The sequence below is a fragment of the Amblyraja radiata genome, chromosome 2 (assembly GCF_010909765.2).
Source record: "Amblyraja radiata isolate CabotCenter1 chromosome 2, sAmbRad1.1.pri, whole genome shotgun sequence".
NCBI classification, from domain to species: Eukaryota; Metazoa; Chordata; class Chondrichthyes; order Rajiformes; family Rajidae; genus Amblyraja; species Amblyraja radiata.
The window spans coordinates 39,375,125-39,394,789 of NC_045957.1; the positions used below are offsets into that span (position 1 = coordinate 39,375,125).

The 19,665-nt window shown below is 41.1% G+C and overlaps 1 protein-coding gene and 1 pseudogene across 4 annotated transcripts in view; one reads left to right on the plus strand and one right to left on the minus strand.

Annotated features, from left to right (window-relative positions):
* arhgap12 (Rho GTPase activating protein 12) overlaps positions 1 to 19,665 on the minus strand; it is a 138,106-nt gene that overhangs the window by 86,906 nt on the left and 31,535 nt on the right. The window lies entirely within an intron of this gene.
* On the plus strand, positions 9,772 to 9,892 carry LOC116970541 (annotated as a pseudogene).

Here is a 19,665-nt window from a genome sequence, read left to right on the forward strand (position 1 = left end):
TGGGAACCTCAGACCTCAGAAGTGAGAGGTTGAAAATGTCCGTAAAAACTCCAGCCAGTTGATCCATACAGGTTTTTAGAGCATGACCAGGTATACCATAAGAGCCAGGCGCTTTTCGAGGGTGTCACCCATTCCTTCTCTCCAGAGATGCTGCCTGACCCGCTGACACAAATTGGTCATCAAAAACTAAGAAACTGAGCCAATCTTCAATTTGGCAACACACTGTCTCTTGTTTACCTTTTGTACGAACCAAGTTTCTAACTTCATTTCTTTCCTTCGTGTCAATTTCGAGAAGCTCCGCAACGACCGCTACGGAGACATTTTACTGACTAAAAAAAAATCTAGATCTGACGAATCATCGGCCATCGATGTAGCTCAGATCCATAAGGTAATGTACCGTTTAGATCGCATCAGTGAAAATGCTTGGTTTTCGCTGGGACACCAAAACGAACGTTTTTTGTGTCCACCGCAACGTACTTTTGTGTGTTTAATGTGTGACGCGCGTTACAGTGTCCACTCAGATGGATGCAGTACTCTACTACATGATCAGGTAAATGAAGTGGAAATGGTGTTTGCAATTTTATTGTTCCATGTGGTATTCATAAACATAGAAAGGAATATGAAATATGTGTACTTACTGTGCCAACCAGGTCACTGGTAGACACCACGCGACAACCGTTACACAAATGTATTTGTGTAATCTGATGCCATTTTCAGAAATGCCATCAATATGCTATATTTTCTTCTATTCGCTGTTGATACTATGTTCGTCATGAACCCAATAAAGTTACTTGTCAACTTTTTGTGAAGGAATTTGAAATTTGACCCCATTTGTTACATTTTTGTGTGCAGTATTGTAAAAAGACACATATCTTAACGGAAACATTAGCTCACCAGATCATTGAGCTGCCAAGTCCTGCCCATTCCCGACCTATATTGCTGTAATGGCTCTTGCATCACAATCCCATCAACCACAATTCCCTCTGTTCATCTGCCTGACCTGCCGGGCTTCTTGCATTATGCAGTTTAGTCCATCAGACCTTTCTTGAACCCTGCCCTACCTTTGCCAGGCTTGCTTACTGGACTTGCTCGCTTCAGCCTCTATATTCAAACCATCTTCCTCGTCTGTTATACTACAACTTTGGGTCCAGTGGTGGGACTTAACAAGTGCAGAAGAAAACTTGGAGACAGTCAGACTGGAGGGAGAGCTGGGAAGGAGGAGGGGATAAGGAGAGAGAGGGAAAGCAAGGGCTATTTGAAGTCAATGTTCATACCACTGGGGTGGAATCTGCCCCCCTCTTGTCCCCCTTCCATTTCACACACTTTGTGATTTGCAAATCAGCTTCAGTGCAGTTTCAAAGAGAAACCTTTCAACCACATTCACAAGTGTTTTAATGATGAAGAGAGACAACAAACACTTTTCACGATGCCGACATGCCCTAAAAGTACTTGACAGCCTTTGAAGTGCATTTGCATTGCAGTCACGTTGGCAATGGGGTTAGCGTAGGAGTGAGTGTTCATTTTTTTTTCTTTTATACGCTGGATCACGAGGTGGAAGCACAATGTTGCGATACGATACAAGGGAAATTGATCTTTTGGACTGGCGCGGGCAAAAGAGGCTTTTGGATAGGCACATGGATATGCAGGGAATGGGGGGCTATGGATCACGTGCAGGCAGAGATGAGTTTAATTTGACGTCACAAGAAAAAATGTTTAAAGAAAAATATCTTGAGAGTTGCAAGTCTGGAGGATATTACACCAAAATAGGTTGAACTCTGAGAACCTAAACGGAGAATATCTTCAGACGAAGCGTACAGAGCTTCACAAACTTGTTTTTGCTTGGCCAAAGCATGAATATTATGCACAAGAAAGTCTTGACAACCCTGGTGACACAATGTCAAATGTTGCAACAAAGGACGTTGAATTTACAAATGAAATGTGGAGGGAGAGTGGTGGCAAAAGGAAAGCAGTTCACTGGACTAAGCATTTATATTGTCAAGTGTGTTGTACAGCTTCAGATGATATACACAAATAATAGAATGAGATTTCAATCGATTACAATTTACCACTATTTAACACCAATAGTTTATTAGTGACACATAATAAAAGGTTGCTCAACTGTAAAGTAAACTTCCGATAATAAATGTTACTGCATATTGCTACACTACACCAAGTTGAAAGTCCTAAATACCTCTGACGCAACTTATCAATGGTGCAATGCATCAACAGCAATTTAAAATAGAACCAGTACTCTAGAACTATACACTCTCCTACTATACTGTGTAACAAAAACTTGCCCCACATATATCCTTTAATCTTTGCCCCCCCCCCCCAAAGTCTTTGATATTTCCACTTGGGGAAAAGATTCTGACCATCTATCCTATCTGTGCCTCTTGTATAACTTGATATACTTCCATCTCAACCTCTGACACTTAAAAAGATAAACAATCCAAGTTTGTCCAACCTCTCCTTATAACTGTTTTCCTTCTAATCCGGGCAGCATGCTGGTAAACGTCTTCTATACCAGCTCCACATCTTTCCTGTAATGGGAGGACCACAACCGCACACAATACTCAATGCTACCTAACCAAAGTCTTACAAAGCTGCAACATAATTTCCTGACTCATACACTCAATGCCCCATATGCCTTCTTTACCACTTTCAGAAAACTGTGGATTTGGACCCCGATATCCTTCTGTACATTAATGCAGGCAAGGGTATTTTTTTTTTCCTTTGCATTCAACCTCCCAAAGTCTGCACTTCCTTCACCAACCTTCTCTGTTGGTTCAGGTAACTCTTTGTTTAAAAAAAAAAACCTGTGCCTTTAATTATGACATGCTATTACACAAGGAAAATAACAACTTTAGAGTATTCAACAGTTGCCATTTTGGAGAAAAATTACCAGTGGAATACGTACGGTCATGATGCTGAACTCAACCAAAAGTGGATACGTTTTGTTGACAGAAATATCTAATATATTAACTTCAAGCTTGTTGAAAGGAGAAGATTACACATGTAATAATTGGTGGTGAAAAGATTTTAAAAATATAACATCTTAATAAAATGAACTAACAGCATAACTACCTAATAATTAAAAGAATATCGCTGGTTTGGGGGAAGGAGAGAGCTGTTCTGATGGGATGGGCTCCATCTGAACCATGCTGCGACCATGGACCTGGTGAAGTACATAACCCGAGCTGTAGACAGGGTTTTTAACTAAATAGGTAAGGAATGAAATCCAATCCATAGCAAGAATCAGAAGATGTGGAATCCGTTTGGATAGAGTTAAGAAACTGCATGGGTAAAAAGATCCTGAAGTGAGTTATACAGATTTCCAAATAGCAAATAGTAGTCAGTATTTAGGGCAGAAATTGAAAATGCATGTCAGAAATGCATGTTACAGTGAATATGGGGGATTTCAATATGCAAGTAGACAGGGAAAATCAGGTTGGTACTGGATCCTAAGAGAAGGAATTTGTGGAATGCCTATAAGATGGCTCCTTAGAACAGCGTGTGGTCGAGCCTACTAGGAAAAATACAATTCTGGATTTGGTGTTGTGCAATGAACCAAACTTGATCAGAGACCTCAAGGTGAATGAACCCCTGGAGGCAATGATCATAATATGACAAAATTCAACTGCAGTTTGAGAAGGAGAAACTGAAATTGGATATATCAGTAATACTGAGTAAAGGTAACTATGGAGGCTTGAAGTAGGAGCTGGAAGAGGAGAGTTGACTGAAAGGGGACCCCAGCAGGAATGACGGTGGAGTAGCAATGGCAGGGGTTTCTGGAAATAATTCAGAAGACACGATCTTTGCATCTCAAAGAAGCTGCAGGTGGCTGATAAAATAAATCAAAGATAGCATAAAATACACATTTCTGATGAAACTACAAAAAAGGCTCATCAATGCCTCAGGTACACAAAAAAGCTGGAGAAACTCAGCGGGTGCAGCAGCATCTATGGAGCGAAGGAAATAGGCAACGTTTCGGGCCGAAACCCTTCTTCAGACTGATAGGGGGTGGCGGGGAGAAGGCCTCATCTTGCCGAAGTTTGAGGAGATTCTAGAAATGTACAGTCAAGAGCTTACTTATTGGTTACATCACAGCCCGGTTCGGAAATTGGAATGTACTAGCATGGTCGGGTTTACTTAGAATAACTGATAATACATTGTATATTTATTGCTGTTGTTGCTTCTAACGTGTCTATAAAGCTGTAACAAGAAAGAATCTCATTGTTACTTTTCATATCTGGTGCACACGACAAATACTCTCTTGACATGTTACTTAATGTGTGGTCTAATATTTAACTGTCAACATCACCTATTTTGGCTTATTTACTGTTTTGGTTTTGCACTGTAGTTGATCACTGCTCTTCAATAGGTCCTTTTTAATGCAGAAGACAGTATTCAACCACAGGATTGGCCCCAAATATTTGCAATATATTTTGATTAGATGAGTGAAGTAAATGTAATTTCCCCCAGTTTACAACATGGGAATGGATGGGGGGGGGGGGGGGGGGGGGGGGGGGGGGGGGGGGGGAGTAGAGTTACAAGGAGGATACAAAGTGGCTGTAAGGTGATTTTGACAGATGCAGTACGTGAAGTTATTCACTTTTCAGTTAAAACAATAAGGCAGAATATTATTTAATAGTGGTCAATTGGAAAATATTAATGTAAAAATAGATCTGGACAGGATCATGAGATAGAGAATCAGCCATGATCACAGTGAAGAGACAAATGGCCTACTCCTGATGTTTTTATGTTCAGTATCATATCTACTAAGATCTTTCATATCATCCTCAAACTACTTCAACATTATTTATGCCCGACTTGTTATTTCTTCCTATTGTAGTAATTTGCAGCAGTTGCCATTTTCCTACCAATTTATCATTTTATCCAACTCGTTTCAACTTCTGCGATCCAATTCCAGCTCTTCGCCCTTTTTAAAATTTAAATATATATTCCCACTGCAACACTTTTACCATTAAATTAAATTCTGCAACAACTACAAACTATTGATGAAAAGTAACTGGGAATTAAGTTTTTCTTCTTTTTTTTTTGCAATGCACCAAAAATATCAAAGAATTCCAGGTGACTGTACAGACAATAACAAGCTACCAGTTGTAGAGATAGATAATGCTTAAACAAAAACAAATATTATTACAGCTTCCCTATTTTTAAAACAGGAACCAACTGGTTCCATGTGTAGGAAGGAACTACAGATGCTGGTTTAAACTGATGATAGACACAAAAAGCTGGTGTAACTCAGCGGGTCAGACAGCATCTCTGGAGAAAAGGAATAGGTGATGTTTCGGGTCGAGACCCTTCTTCAGACTGGTTACAAGCTGACTGCATATACTGTTAATTAACTATCTGCATGAATATTATTTCTGCATTTTAGCTTTTAGTTAATATTTTATAGTGTTTGTTTAATGGTTGAGAGGTGGAAGCAAGCATCCACCAAGCTTCAAAAAGTGTTCTTAAAAAAATCCTCAACTGTGTTATGAAGAGAATTGCTGAGGCAGTGATAGAATTTCCTACAATTTTTAGTTTAGTTTATTTTGGAAGTACAGCGCAGATTCAGCCCGTCATGTCAGTGCCGACCAACGATGCCTGTACACTTACAATATCCTACACACACTCGGGACAATTTATAATTTTACCAAAGCCAATTAACCTACAAATCTTTATGTCTTTGGGACAAGTGTGGGAGGAAATCGGAGTACATAGAGCACACCCAGGCAGGTCATACGTACAAACTCCGTACAGCCTGCACCCGTAGTCAGGATCGAACATGGCTCGCAGGTGCTGTAAAGCAGCAACTCTACCACCGCGTCACCCAACATCTCGACGTTTTTGTTAGAAATAAATTATAATAGATTTGATACAAATGTAACTTTAACTCAACTGTTAGATATCAACAATTGCTGTAAACAAGACTGCTGCATATTTTTCCACATCAATGAAAATACAGAGTACATGCAGCCAAGTTAAATTGTCAACTGGGCACTCTCTGCTTTCTAGATAAACTCGTGATCTGGTTTTGACATACAGTCCAGGTATTCAGTTAGACAATACTGGATTTTAAAATAGTATATCAAAACATTCAAACTTTTTACAAATTTCACATTTTTAAGATGACCATTTTCTGTTTTGTAAGATGAAATAACATGAATTTAATCCCAAATATGTCAGATAGATTTCAATCCTATAGCACAGAATGTTAAGGGCTTTCTGAAAATACTGTGAATTTTATGGAAAATAAAAAAAATTACAAAATTTTAATTACAAAGTTCCTCTTCAGTCTTTGCATGATGAAATCCAAAATGCCACATAACTCATTTATTTTGCAAAACAGAAAACAAAAAGAACATTTATATAAGCAGAAAATTGCTTTGAAACTGACAAAAAGGCTGATTGAAATAATTTAAAAAAAATACATGGATAAATTACAATTATTTTTAAGTATTGCTGGACAATTAAATTTTGTGGGCAAATGCATCTTACGAACACAAAGCAGAGGTTTACACAGAAATTCTGCAGCCTATCTTTGGAAAGTTCAAAAAACTGTACCTTTAAAGGTGTACTGAAGATGAAAACATCATCTTCCTCCTCTTTGCTGAAACTCCTAAATGGAGAACACTGCATCATTCCCTCCTCAATGCTAATTTCACGTAGCAAAATAGAATTAACACCCAAATAGTTTGTGTGCAGGTTATGACTTGGAAAAGATGGTCGATTTCAGCAATGCAGAGCCAATGAAAAGCGAGCTGAAATGTGCAATTCTGAAAAAGCTGTAGCTTGCTCCAGTTTACCACAGTGTGAACAAATTAATTGGAATAGAAAAAACCCAACTGTAAAATTGAAGGCACTTTAGCTTCTTTATAAACTAGATTACTTTCATATACAGGCAGCCCCCAGATTACATAACGGTTCCGTTCCTGTGACGTACCAGCAAGTTGATCTTTTAGTAAGACAGCAACTTCCATTTTCTATAGTTACCCATATAGTATTGTTCTAAGACACTTCCTATCTCTCATTGAATATTCACACAAACACTACTCATTATTAAACTAATGGAATATATATTGTACCCAATCATGAATGAGCACCATAAAAAAAATAATTATTACCATCATGATAAATGTTTTAAAAATCTGGGAGAATTTGTATAAAGTCAGATTTCCATAGATCAGGTCACACAACCTGGAGATCCGCTATACCAGTTTTTTTTTAAATCTATATAAAACATTTACATTCAAATATTATAAATGATGAAGGCACGTTGACAAATGGGAGATGTGAATGAAAAATTCCAAAATGCAAACCCAAAAAATTAATACTGATTCTATCGTGATTGCGTAAAGGGAGTGAGGGAGGCAAGCTGGGGGGGGGGGGGGGGGGGGGGGGGGGGGCAGGAAGAATTGGATCTCCCGGATGCTAGCCATTTTAACTCCCCGTCCCATTCTGACCTTTCTGTCCTGGCCCTCCTCCATTTTCAGAGAGTGGTCACAGACAAACTGGAGGAACAGCACCTCATATTTCACTTGGGTAGCTTAAAGTCCAACAGTACAAACATTGAATTCTCCAATTTTAGGCAACCTCTAAGAACCCCGACTGACCCTCCCCTTTCTTCCCCACACTTCCCTTTCCCTTCCCCTACCCCCCTCCTGTGCCCCAGCCGGACTCACACATATTGCTTCCCTCCACCTACATTCCTTCCTGTCCTTGCAATTTGCAACTCTTGCTCACACCTGCTGGTTTTTTTAATTTCTAGCCTTCGTCCAACCATGTGCCTATCAAAAAAAAACTTATCTGTGTTCGTCCTTTCGTCCCCCACTACAATCTGCCTGGAGATGGGTCTCTGTCCAAAATGTCGACTATCCATGTTCTCTGGGGATGCTGCCTGACCTGATGAGTTACTCCAGCACTTCGTGTCTTATTTTGCAAGTCCAATTCATTAGATGCACAAAGTCCAGTGTAAATTTGTAAGGAATACACCAACTCCCAAACTACGTATCTTACCACACTATCCATCTTCTGTTGCAGTTATGGCAATGTTTGTTCAATAATTCATTAGTCACCCCAGAATCAGCAGGACCCCAGTGCCGAGGGCAACACAGCGGCAAAGCTGGTAGAGCTGCTGCCTCACAGCACTAGAGATCAAGGTTCAATCCTGTCCTCGAGTGGTGTCTGTGAGGAGTTTGCAGGTTCTCCCTGTGACAGCATGTGTTTCCTCCACGTACTCCGGTTTCCTCCCAAATCCCAAAGATGCGCGGGTGTGTAGGTTAACTGACCTGTATAGGGTACTGTAGTGGCCCTATTGTGCAGGGAGTGACATGTCACGGGGTGACGCCTGCATGGTCGTGTGTAGTCGCCCAAAGAGTCGCACCTTTTTTTGGTCGCCGCTGGATTTTTAACATGTTGAAAATTTTCGGAGACCTGCTGCGACTATGAAGGGTGCCGGCAAGTCGCCAAAAAAAATTGCGTAAGTGGGACAGGCCCTTTACACAAATGTGTGACCCAAAGCACTTAGTGCAACTGCTGGCCCACTCAACCCCTAACACATTAACACCAGTGGAAGAGTGGAGGGAGGGAGGAAGGAAAGGAGATAGAGAATGAGGAAGGAAAAGGCAGAGAGGGGGGGGGAGGGTTGGAAGAACAGATAGAGGGAATTTAGGAACAAGAGACTTGTAAAAAGCAGAGAGAGAAAGATGGGTGATTGACTGAAAGATGCAGCATGGAAACAGGCCCTTCTGCCCACCGAATCCATACTAACCATCGATCACTAGTTCGATGATATCCCACTTTCATATCCACTCCTTACACTTTAAAGGTAATTTACAGAAGCCAACTAACCTACAAACTTAAGCTACAACTTGGTTGATGTTTATGAAAAGACAGCAGCTGATTCTTAACAGCTGCCACAAGACAATATTGCCAGGTATAAAATGGTTTTAAAAAGTCCTTGTTTATGTTCGTCTCTTTACACACACACCACCCACAGAAATAAATATGCCTACCAATGTAAAATCAACACGTCTTTTACTTTTTAGCAATTCTGTTTGCCTTGCCTATAACTTAACAATAGAACATGGAAAAGTACAGCACAGGAACAGGCCCTTTGGCCCACAATGTCTGTGCCGAACATGCCAAGCTAAACCGAGCTCATCTGCCTGCACATGGTCCATACCCCTCCATTCCCTGCACATCCATGTGCCCATCTTAAAACCTTTTAAATGCCACTATGGTATCGGCTTCCAACAATACCCCGAGCAGCGCCTTCAAAGCACCCATGCAAAATAACATGTCCCACGTGTGTTCTTTAAAATTTATTCTACAAACTGGGTAGGGTCGTACCAATAAAACCGTTCCAGATTCTGTCCCTGGAGAGACTAATAATGATGTAAATGAACTCAGTAAGCAGGATACTGCCGCTGAGATGGCAAGAATCTGACTGCATTGTGCTGATGGCACAATAGCCAATAATCCACTATCATGCCATTGCAGCAAAAAAACTACTCAAATCATTGCATAATAACATCCTAATCAGCATTTGAGGGATCAATCTAAACTATAGGCCTTTAGAAAAATGTTTAATCACTACAAGAATCAAGTAGGTGGATCACATCAATAACAAAATTGCCCAAATCTCTATTGTTCATTTCACTATTTTGTAATTAGTTTAGACGCCTTCATAACAAGTTCAGTATGTGCAGTAGCTTAAGCATTATGCTACCACATCCTAATTTAAAAGCTATCAACAAGACGTGCTGTGCCACCCAAGTCCAACAACCAACCCCGATCCCGTCTGATCTCGGAAGCTAAGCAGGCTCAGGCCTGGTTAGTACTTGGATGGGAGACCGCCTGGGAATACCAGGTGCCGTAGCCTTTTTTTTACCCTCCAATATATAGAAATATTACTGTGTATCTCTTTTGAATTGCTACGAGGCGGATGATGGGGTGGAGGGGCACAATTACCAGAATTAGTGCCACAGGCAGTATGTTAGACACATGTCCAGAATATTCTTCAGATCTATTCATACTTCGCTGATGCTACTTCATTGTATGTTTCATGGAAACCACTTGTTTCCAATAAAGTACTGTAGTGGGAACAGAGCCAAGGAAACAAGACTATATGAAACAACTAAAATTCGACAAATCTTAATCAACTTAGTTGAATCCGGAGACAATGCTTAAATAATCACAGTTACAAGCTTGATGTACATTAATACAGAAGCAATCATGCAAGGTACTGGTTTTCAGTAAACATTGTGCAAGGATAACAGGGTGCAGGTACAGCAGGCAGTGAAGAAAGCTAATGGCATGTTGGTCTTCATAACAAGAGGAGTTGAGCATAGGAGCAAAGAGGTCCTTCTGCCATTGTACAGGACTCTGGTGAGACCACACCTGGAGTATTGTGTGCAGTTTTGTTCTCCTAATTTGAGGAAGGACATTCTTGCTATTGAGAGAGTACAGCGTAAGTTCACAAGGTTAATTTCCGGGGTGGTGGGACTGTCATATGATGAAAGAATGGAGCGACTGGGGTTATATTCACTGAAATTTAGAATGATGAGAGGGGATCTTATAGAAACATATATTATTAAGGGATTGGACATGCTAGATGCAGGAAACATGTTCCTGATATTGGGAGAGTCCAGAACCAGGGGTCTAATAAGGAGTAGGTCATTTAGAACTGAGATGAGGAAAAACTTTTTCACACACAGTAAGTATGTGTTGCAGCTTCAGAAGACAAACCAGGACAGGACCTTCAACGTGTTCACTAGGGCCCTGGGGAGTACTAAAGAGCAGAGTAACCGAAGGGTACAAGTATCTACAGATGCTCCCCGATTTACGATGCTTCAACATACGATATCTCGACTTTACGCTGGTGCAAACGCTCGGCAACGGCAGTGAGCCGCACATCACTTCCGGTCACGTGATCAAATTGTATTAAAAATGCTTTTGACTGACGATATTTTTGATTTACGGTGGGTTTATCGGAACGTAACCCCATCGTTGGTCGAGAAGCAGCTGTATTTCCTTGAAAGTAGCATCACGGGTAGATATAGGAGGCTTTTGGTCGCACTTAGAGTATTGGTCAGTTTCGGTCACCCTGCTATACGAAAGATGACATTAAGCTGAAAAGAGCGCAAAAACGGAGGAGGAGAGCATGCAGGGCCAGTATTATTTTGACGCCGAGTCAATACTCGGGAGTTTATCCCACGAATGTGATGTTTCATCCTGGTATAGGTCTGCTGGAGGGGCCATATCAGCGCAGGTATCCTCAGGGGCCTGAGCCAGCACCCGTTTCAGGGCTGCCTACGAATCTCCCCCTCTGTGGAGGGGAGTGCGAGTGGTCAGTATGTAACTGACTTCAAATTCTAAAGTATGTCCATGGAACATACTGGAGCACATGCGTGGCTTCACGGGAATCCTTGCAAACGAAGGTGTTGCTGCCAGAAGAGTTGGTTACCAGCCGTTGGCAGAATACGGGAAGGGGTCAGAGTTCCCCTCACGCTACAAGTGCCGGCAGTGAACAGCGCTATCAGGGGGACATTAGAGCCAGCCGCCGAATCTTCTATTCAGGTAAGTCCTATTCAACAGGCAAAACCTGGATGAGGAAGCAAAAGCTGTCGGACCAATCAAGGTACCAACGACGAGCAAAGCTTCATCGATTCGGCGACAACACACACCACGCCTCCATCGGCAGTAAGCGGTTCACTGAAGCTGATGGCAGCGTGAAAGCTGGACATAGGTTTACGGTGAGAGGGGAAAGATTTAATAGGAACCGGAGGGAAATCTTTTTCCACACAAAGAGTGTTGGGTATATAGAACGCGCTGCCGGAGGAAGTAGTTGAGGCAGGTACAATAACAATATTTAAAAGGCATTTGGATAGGTACACGGATAGGAATGGTTTAGATGGATTTGGGCCAGGTGCAGGTAAATTGAACTAGCCTGGATGACCCATCTTGGTCAGCGACTGCCGTGAACGTAGGGAGACTCGCACCGCACGTTAAATGGTCAGCTAGACATAGATTACAAGACCTACACCAACCCCAAACCAATTAGCAGACGAGGGCATTCGATCCAATTTGTGATCCCAGCTACAAAGACAGATGTGTACAGCAATTCGTTCTTCCCACGCACAATTAAAGCATGGAATAATCTCCACCAAACTATAGTTACCCAACCAGATGCAACTAAATTTAAAGTAGCACTTTCTTCCCAATAACCCTTTCTGGCTTAATCCCTCCCTTCACCACCTCCAGTTTAAATTCCAGTTGGAATATTTTGGAGGACCAAGTAACCAAGAACCAGGAGGGCCGAGATAACCGAGAGAGAGGAGGGCCATCGAGAGCTTAGGAGGACGCTCTGTTGAGAGCGAGGTGGGCTGCCAAGAGCAACCCAGTGGGGGGGGGGGGGGGGGGGGGGGTGGGAGTGCTGAGAAACGTAAAGAGACCCGCCGGAGGGGACAGCCGAGATAGAAGGGAGGCCGTCTGCTGCCACATGCAGTGACAGACCGGGTTCGCTGCTGCAAGGAAATAGACTGTTCAATGAACATTTTGTAACTTTGTCGGAGCCAGAGTTGTGGCAACTCTTCGTGTACTGCCTACTTGAGGTCTACTGTATGCTTTTACTGAATTGCGTGCAAAAAAGAATTTCACTGTATCTAGGAACTTGTGGCAATAAAGTATCATTGAATTGAATCATTGAAAAGTAGAAAAATAAAGTTTTTTTCATTCCAAGACAATAACACTTCTTCATTTTACTTTGCATCAAGAATCAAGGGCTGATTTTGATTGTATTAGTGGGCGATTATGCAAGTTAAAATTTTATGAGCTGAAGGGAACAATTGAATTTAAATTCTAGGTAAATCGAGAAAAATGGTAGCAGCAGTAATAAAGCTACTAGGTTGTGTTTAAAAAAAAAAAAATCTCATTTGTATCACAAACATCCTTTAGGGAAGGAAATTTGTCATCCTTTCCTGTGGGCAACTACAAAGCTACAACACGTCACTCAGTTCAAGGGAAAAAAATAATCACAGAGAATAAGAAATAGCTGGAGCCGCCAGTAACGGCCACTTTCCATTAATTAATTAAAATAGGTTCCACTGTGGAGAAATGCAAGCTTCCGTCAAAGGACCTGAAGATGCACTTCTTCTCGTCCTGCACAGTAATAAAACAATGCTTAATTGCCTGTGAAGCACGTTGGAATATGGTACAGCATGGAGAATGCAAATGCCTTTATTTCAAAAACTTTCCAAACCCTGCTTCTAGTTTGATAATTATCCTTACAATAGATTCTCCTCAAAACTTGTTTTACAGAAACCTAATCACATCAGATTATAATTTTTTTTTCATTCAAAATCATAGACTATGTCATATTACACAAAGAAATGTACGGATCTTAAAAGCCATTTAGTAGATAGCTAGTATCCCAATATCTCACAATGTTTAATTGGTGCCTTCCTCCCCTCCCTCCCCCAGTGCAGCAGTACAGTTCAACAATTGTTATAATTGCTTTGTTGGTTTCCCATGCTCATGGAAAAAGTTGCACCAGGAACACAAACTGGACACATAGGAGTTGCGCTGCAAACTCAAACAATGCCTAGCTTCCTTTCACAAATCATAAATTTAACAATGCTCCTCACTGAAGGAAACAAGACAGAAACAGCATCAAGACTCCGACATAATGAAGCATCCCTTTTGAAAACGTTACAAAACAAATTAGCTGCCATTGCTAAGAAACAACATATATTGAGCAGCGGTTTTTCAGTACCATTAGTCATTCTTATTAACATACCAGAAAATTCAGATTATAATAGTAATTCCCAGCAGATGCAAGTAGTTTTGCATTTTTTCCCAAAATTCTTTCAAGCGACTTTTGTTCGGGATGTATTCGGCAAGATCGTATACGTTTGAAACTCGATCGTATACGTTTGATCGTATACGTTTGAAACAATGTAATGATTTTTCAATTCCTTTAATAAACTGTACAAGCAGTTTATTGCAAAACAATCTCTTGAGAACAACAAACATAGGGCATGAAGTAGAGTTGTATTGCAGACTCTCCCCACTACATTTTATTCTGTTAATCAAAATAAATATTAATTACAGCCCAAACACAAATATCCTACCAATTACATATGCTACTATTAATCCAAGATAAGTAGGAAATTAATGACCTGTAGCATTTTGAATCAATAAGGTAAATTAATTATTGGTGGTCAATCTGTAAAGTAAAATCAAGAGTGAATTAAACTACCACCTCTGTCAATTCGCTTTCAATATCTAAAATCTGAACACATTATAAAAACTACGGGTAGCAAACAACCCACAATCATTTCCACAATTATCAATTAATAAACAAATTTGTCTCATTCCTGGCTGGGTATGTCAGGGTTATCATGTCAAATATGGTTGTTGGCTAAAATATAGCCGTACAAAATATGAAAAACTTTATTTTGTTTTTACTGAAAATAGCTGCCTGTGGAAAAACATGCTCATATACTTATTTCTTTTATTTTCAAATATGCAATTTAATCATAAAATGCACAAATATATAATCCAGTTCATATGTCAACATTCACAGCACGACTTATCATTTGCTTACAAAATTTACATTATATCAGAACATTACTCTTTCATATGTATTCCATGATCAATAGGTCTGAGAGTTCTCACTTCACAAACACTGGTTCCTACCCCTCAGCATGCAAAGGCAAAAGGGCCTTAAACCATCTAGCAGGTGTGTGGCTCAGTACACTTTCAAGTGCATCCTTGCAATGAAAAGGCAGTAATTTCCAGCAAGACCAAATGGTATTTCAGCAAGTTGGCAATCTTCCAGCAACAGTTGATGTTCAACCCCAATGCATCCCCAGGGACATGCAGTGCCGAGCATGACGTTTGGGCCAAAGACCCATCATTTATTTATTTGCCTCTGTAACTCCACAATTGAGATTTGCAATAGAAAAAAAACACATGTGGTTAAAGTGCACATTGTCAGATTTTAATAAAGGCCATTTTTATAAATGTTGGTTTCACCATGTAGAAATTACAGCTGTGTTTATACATCGTCCCCCCATTTCAGGGCACCATAATGTTTGGGGCACAGCAGTATCATGTAAATGAAAGTAGTCATGTTTAGTATTTTGTTGCATATCCTTTGCATACAATGACTGCTTGAAGTCTGCGATTCATGGACATCACCAGTTGCTGGGTGTCTTCTCTGGTGATGCTCTGCCAAGCCTGTATTGCAGCCATCTTTAGCTTATGCTTGTTTTGAGGGCTAGTCCCCTTCAGTTTTCTCTTCAGCATATTAAAGGCATGCTCAATTGGGTTCAGATGGGGTGATTGACTTGGCCACTCAAGAATTGACCATTTTCTAGCTTTGAAAAACTCCTTTGTTACTTTAGCTGTATGTTTGGGATCATTGTCTTGCTGTAGAATGAACTGCCAGCCAATGAGTTTTGAGGTATTTGTTTGAACTTGCGCAGATAGGATGCGTCTATACACTTCAGAATTCATTATGCTACTACATCAGCAGTTGTATCATCAATGATGATAAGTGAGCCAATACCTTCAGCAACCATACATGCCCAGACCATAACACCCCCACCACTGTGTTTCACAGCTGAGGTGGTATGCTTTGGAACATGGGCAGTTCCTCCTCTCCTCCATACTTTGCTCTTGCCATCACTCTGATACAAGTTAATCTTCATCTCATCTGTTCACAAGACCTTTTTCCATAACTGTGGTTGCTCTTTTATGTACTTCTAGGCAAACTGTAACTGGCCATCCTATTTTTGCGGCTAACCAGTGGTTTGCATCTTGCAGTGTAGCCTCTGTATTTTGGTTCATGAAGTCTTCTGCGGACAGTGGTCATTGACAAATCCACACCTGACCTCTGAAGAGAGTTTCTGATCTGTCGGACAGGTGGTTGGGGTTTTTTCCTTTATTATAGAGAGAATTCTTCTGTCATCAGCTATGGAGGTCTTCCTTGGCCTGCCAGTCCCTTTGCGATTAGTAAGCTCTCTTCCTTCTTAATGACGTTCCAAACAGTTGATTTTGGTAAGCCTAAGGTTTGGCTGATGTCGCTAACAGTTTTATCTTGTTTCACAGTCTCATAATGGCTTATTTGACTTACATTGGCACAACTTTGGTCCTCATGTTGTTAAACAGCAATAAAAGTTTCCAAAGGTGATGGAGGGACTGGAGGAAAGACTAGGTGCTGAGAGCTCTCTTATACCTGCATCAAGGAGGCAATTAAACACACCTGAACAAACACCTTGAAGCCATGTATCCCAAACATGGGGGGGGGACTATGTATAAACACAGCTGTAATGTCTACATGGTGAAACCAAAATGTATAAAAATGGCCTTTAATAAAATCTGACAATGTGCACTTTAACCACATGTGATTTTTTCTATTACAAATCTCAAATTGTGGTGTACAGAGGCAAATAAATAAATGATGGGTCTTTGTCCCAAATATTATAGAAGGCACTGTATATGTTTGTTTTCTGCTCAGAATGAACCACAATGAAGACCAGTGCAAGTCTTTCCAGACCTTGAAAAATACTCAATCCAAAAGACTGATCACACTGACAAATTCCATCTCAACTGCCTCAAGGGCATCTTGTGGAGGTATTGAGGCACCAGATGTGCATTAAGGAATGCATCTCTAAACAGCAAGGTCTTGGTACTTGTTTGAAAGTTAAGATCATAAAACATTCTGCCAAAAGGAAAATAAGTATGTGGGAGCTTCTCAAATTATACACAAATAGTATTATTATTATTATTATTATTATAACATTGTGTTATATAGTCCAAATGCAGGCAAATGGGACCAACCCAAAATGCCAATATGGTCAGCATGGCCCTGGTGGGCTGAAGGGCCTGCTTCCGTGTTGTGTAGCTCCATGGATCATCAGAAGTGTCACTCGGCCTCTTCTTTGAGATAGCAAGAATTTAGGAAAGATAGTAAGAGTCTATAAAGGGTAAGAAAAAGGCAGGAGTGGACATTGGACCGCTGGAAAATGCTGGAAAAGTGATAATGGGGAATAAAGAAATGGCAGATGAATTGAATGTTTTTTTGCATCAGTTTTCACAGTGGAAGACACCAGCAACGTGCCTGAAATTCAAGAAAGTCAAGGGGTGGAAGTTAGTGGAGTGGCTATTACTAAGGAGAAGGTGCTTGGAAAGACGAAAGGTCTGAAGGTGAATAAGTCACTTGGACCGATGAACTGCACCCTAGGGTTCTGAAAGTGGTGTCGTCAGAGATTGCGGAAGCATTGTTGGGGTGATCTTTCAAGAATCACTAGTCACGAGGGTTCCCAGAGGATTAGAAAAATGCAAATATTACCCCGCTGTTCAAGGAGAGAGTGAGAAGAAGAGTGGAAACTATAAACCGGTTAGCCTGACTTCAGTGATCAGTAAGATTTTAGTCCATTATAAAGGATGAGGACTTAAAAGCTGATGATAAAATAGGCCGAAGTCAGCATGGTTTTGTGAAAGGGAGATCCTGCCTGACGAAACTGTTGGACTTGTTTGATGAAGTAAATAGCAGGATAGACAAAGGAGAGTCAGTGGACACAAAATGCTGGAGTAACTCAGCGGGCGAGGCAGCATCTCTGGAGAAAAGGAATGGGCGACGTTTCGGGTCAAGACCCTTCTTCAGACTGATGTCAGGGGAGGGGGAGGGACAAAGATAGAATGTAGGTGGAGACAATAAGACTAGTGGGAGAATTGGGAAGGGGAAGGGGATGGAGAGGGAAAGCAAGGGTTATCTGTAGTTAGAGAAGTAAATGTTCATAACACTGGGGTGTAAACTACCCAAGCAAAATATGAGGTGCCGTTCCTCCAATTTGTGCTGGGCCTCACTCTGATAATGGAGGAGGCCCAGGACAGAGAGTCAGTGGATGTTGTCTACCTGGATATCCAGGTCTTTGATAAGGTGCTACATGTGAGGCTTCTAAAGAAGATGAGAGCCCATGATATCAGAGGGAAGATACCAGCATTGGTAGCAGGTTGGCTGGATGGTAGAAGGCAAAGAGTGGAAATAAAGGGGGCTTTATCTGTTTGGCTGCCAGTGACTAGTATTGTTCCGCAGGGGTCGGTGCTGCTCTTCACGTTATATATCAGTGATGTGGATGAGGGAATTTAAGGTTTTGTGGCTAAGTTTTCAGATGATACGGAGGGGCAGGTAGCGTAGAGAAAGCAGGGACTCTGCAGAAGGACTTGGACAGGTTGGGAGAGTGGGCAGAGAAGTGGCAGATGGAATACAGTGTAGCAAAGTGTGGAGTCATGCACTTTAGTAGTAGGAATAAAGGCGTAGAGACTATTTTCTAAATGGGGAGAAAATTCAGAAATCAGAGGTGGAAAGGGACTTGAGTACTTTGACCCAAAAGTTAATTTGCAAGTCAAATTAAGGAAGGAAGGCAGTGCAATGCTAGCATTTATTTCAAGAGGACTAGAATATAAAAACAGGGATATAATGCTGAGGCTTTATAATGCACTGGTCAGACCGCATTTGGAGCATTGTGAGCAGTTTTGGGCCCCATATCTGAGGGTGGATGTGCTGGCGTGGAGAGGTGCCAGAAGTTTACTAAAATGATCCCAGGGGTGATTAGGTTAACATATGATGAGCATTTGACGGCATTGGGCCTGTACTCGCTGGAGTTTAGAAGAATGAGGGGGGACCTCATTGAAACATACAGAATAGTGAAAGGCCTGGCTAGAGAGGATCAGAGGACACGGCCTCAGAATTAAAGTACGTACCTTTAGAAAGGAGATGGAGGAATTTCTTTAGTCAGAGGGCGGTGAATCTGTGGAATTCATTTCCACAAATGGCTGTGGAGGCCGTCAATGGATAGTTTTAAGGTGGAGATCGATAGATTCTTGATTAGTACGAGTGTCAGGGGTTATGAGGAGAAGGCAGGAGAATGAAGTTGAGAGGGAAAGATGGATCAGCCGTGATTAATGGTGGAGTAGATTTTATGGTCCGAATGGCCTGTTTCTGCTCCTGCACCTTATGAACTGCACAAACAGCTGGAATAACTCAGCATCTCCCCGTCACACCCAAAATGTCTACACTCCAGAATATTGAGATATCAGTCCTACCATTCTTTCCATGATATTTTCATGATTGCAATATTATAATTCCATGTGCTAATCAATGTTCTAAGCTCATCTGAGTTACTTGTGAAACTAAATGTAGTCTTGCGAATCAGAATTCCCCTGCTTTCTACCCGTCTCGTCTGTTTTGCCCTCAGTGTTCGCTTGATTTGAAATTATTGTAATACTGCAAAAAAGCTGACAATGTGCGTAGAGAAATAAGCATGCTGAAATTTCTCAAATTATTCAAAAATAGTATTTTTGTGGAACTTGGAATCAAGAATGATCTCTGTAACTGGATCCTCTGCATTCTGACCAATAGACCACAATCAGCGAGGATAGCAGACAAATCATCCTCTACGATAATCTTCAACACTTCGCGCTCCTCAAGGGTGCATTCTCAGCCAACTCAATTTACAAATTCGCAGACGACTCCACCGCTGGGGAAATTGACCTGATTGTAGAGGATAAAGTTTAGTTTATAGTTTAGTGTAGCATCACGTACAGTGAAAAGCTATCAAATATCAAATAATGATGAGACGGAGT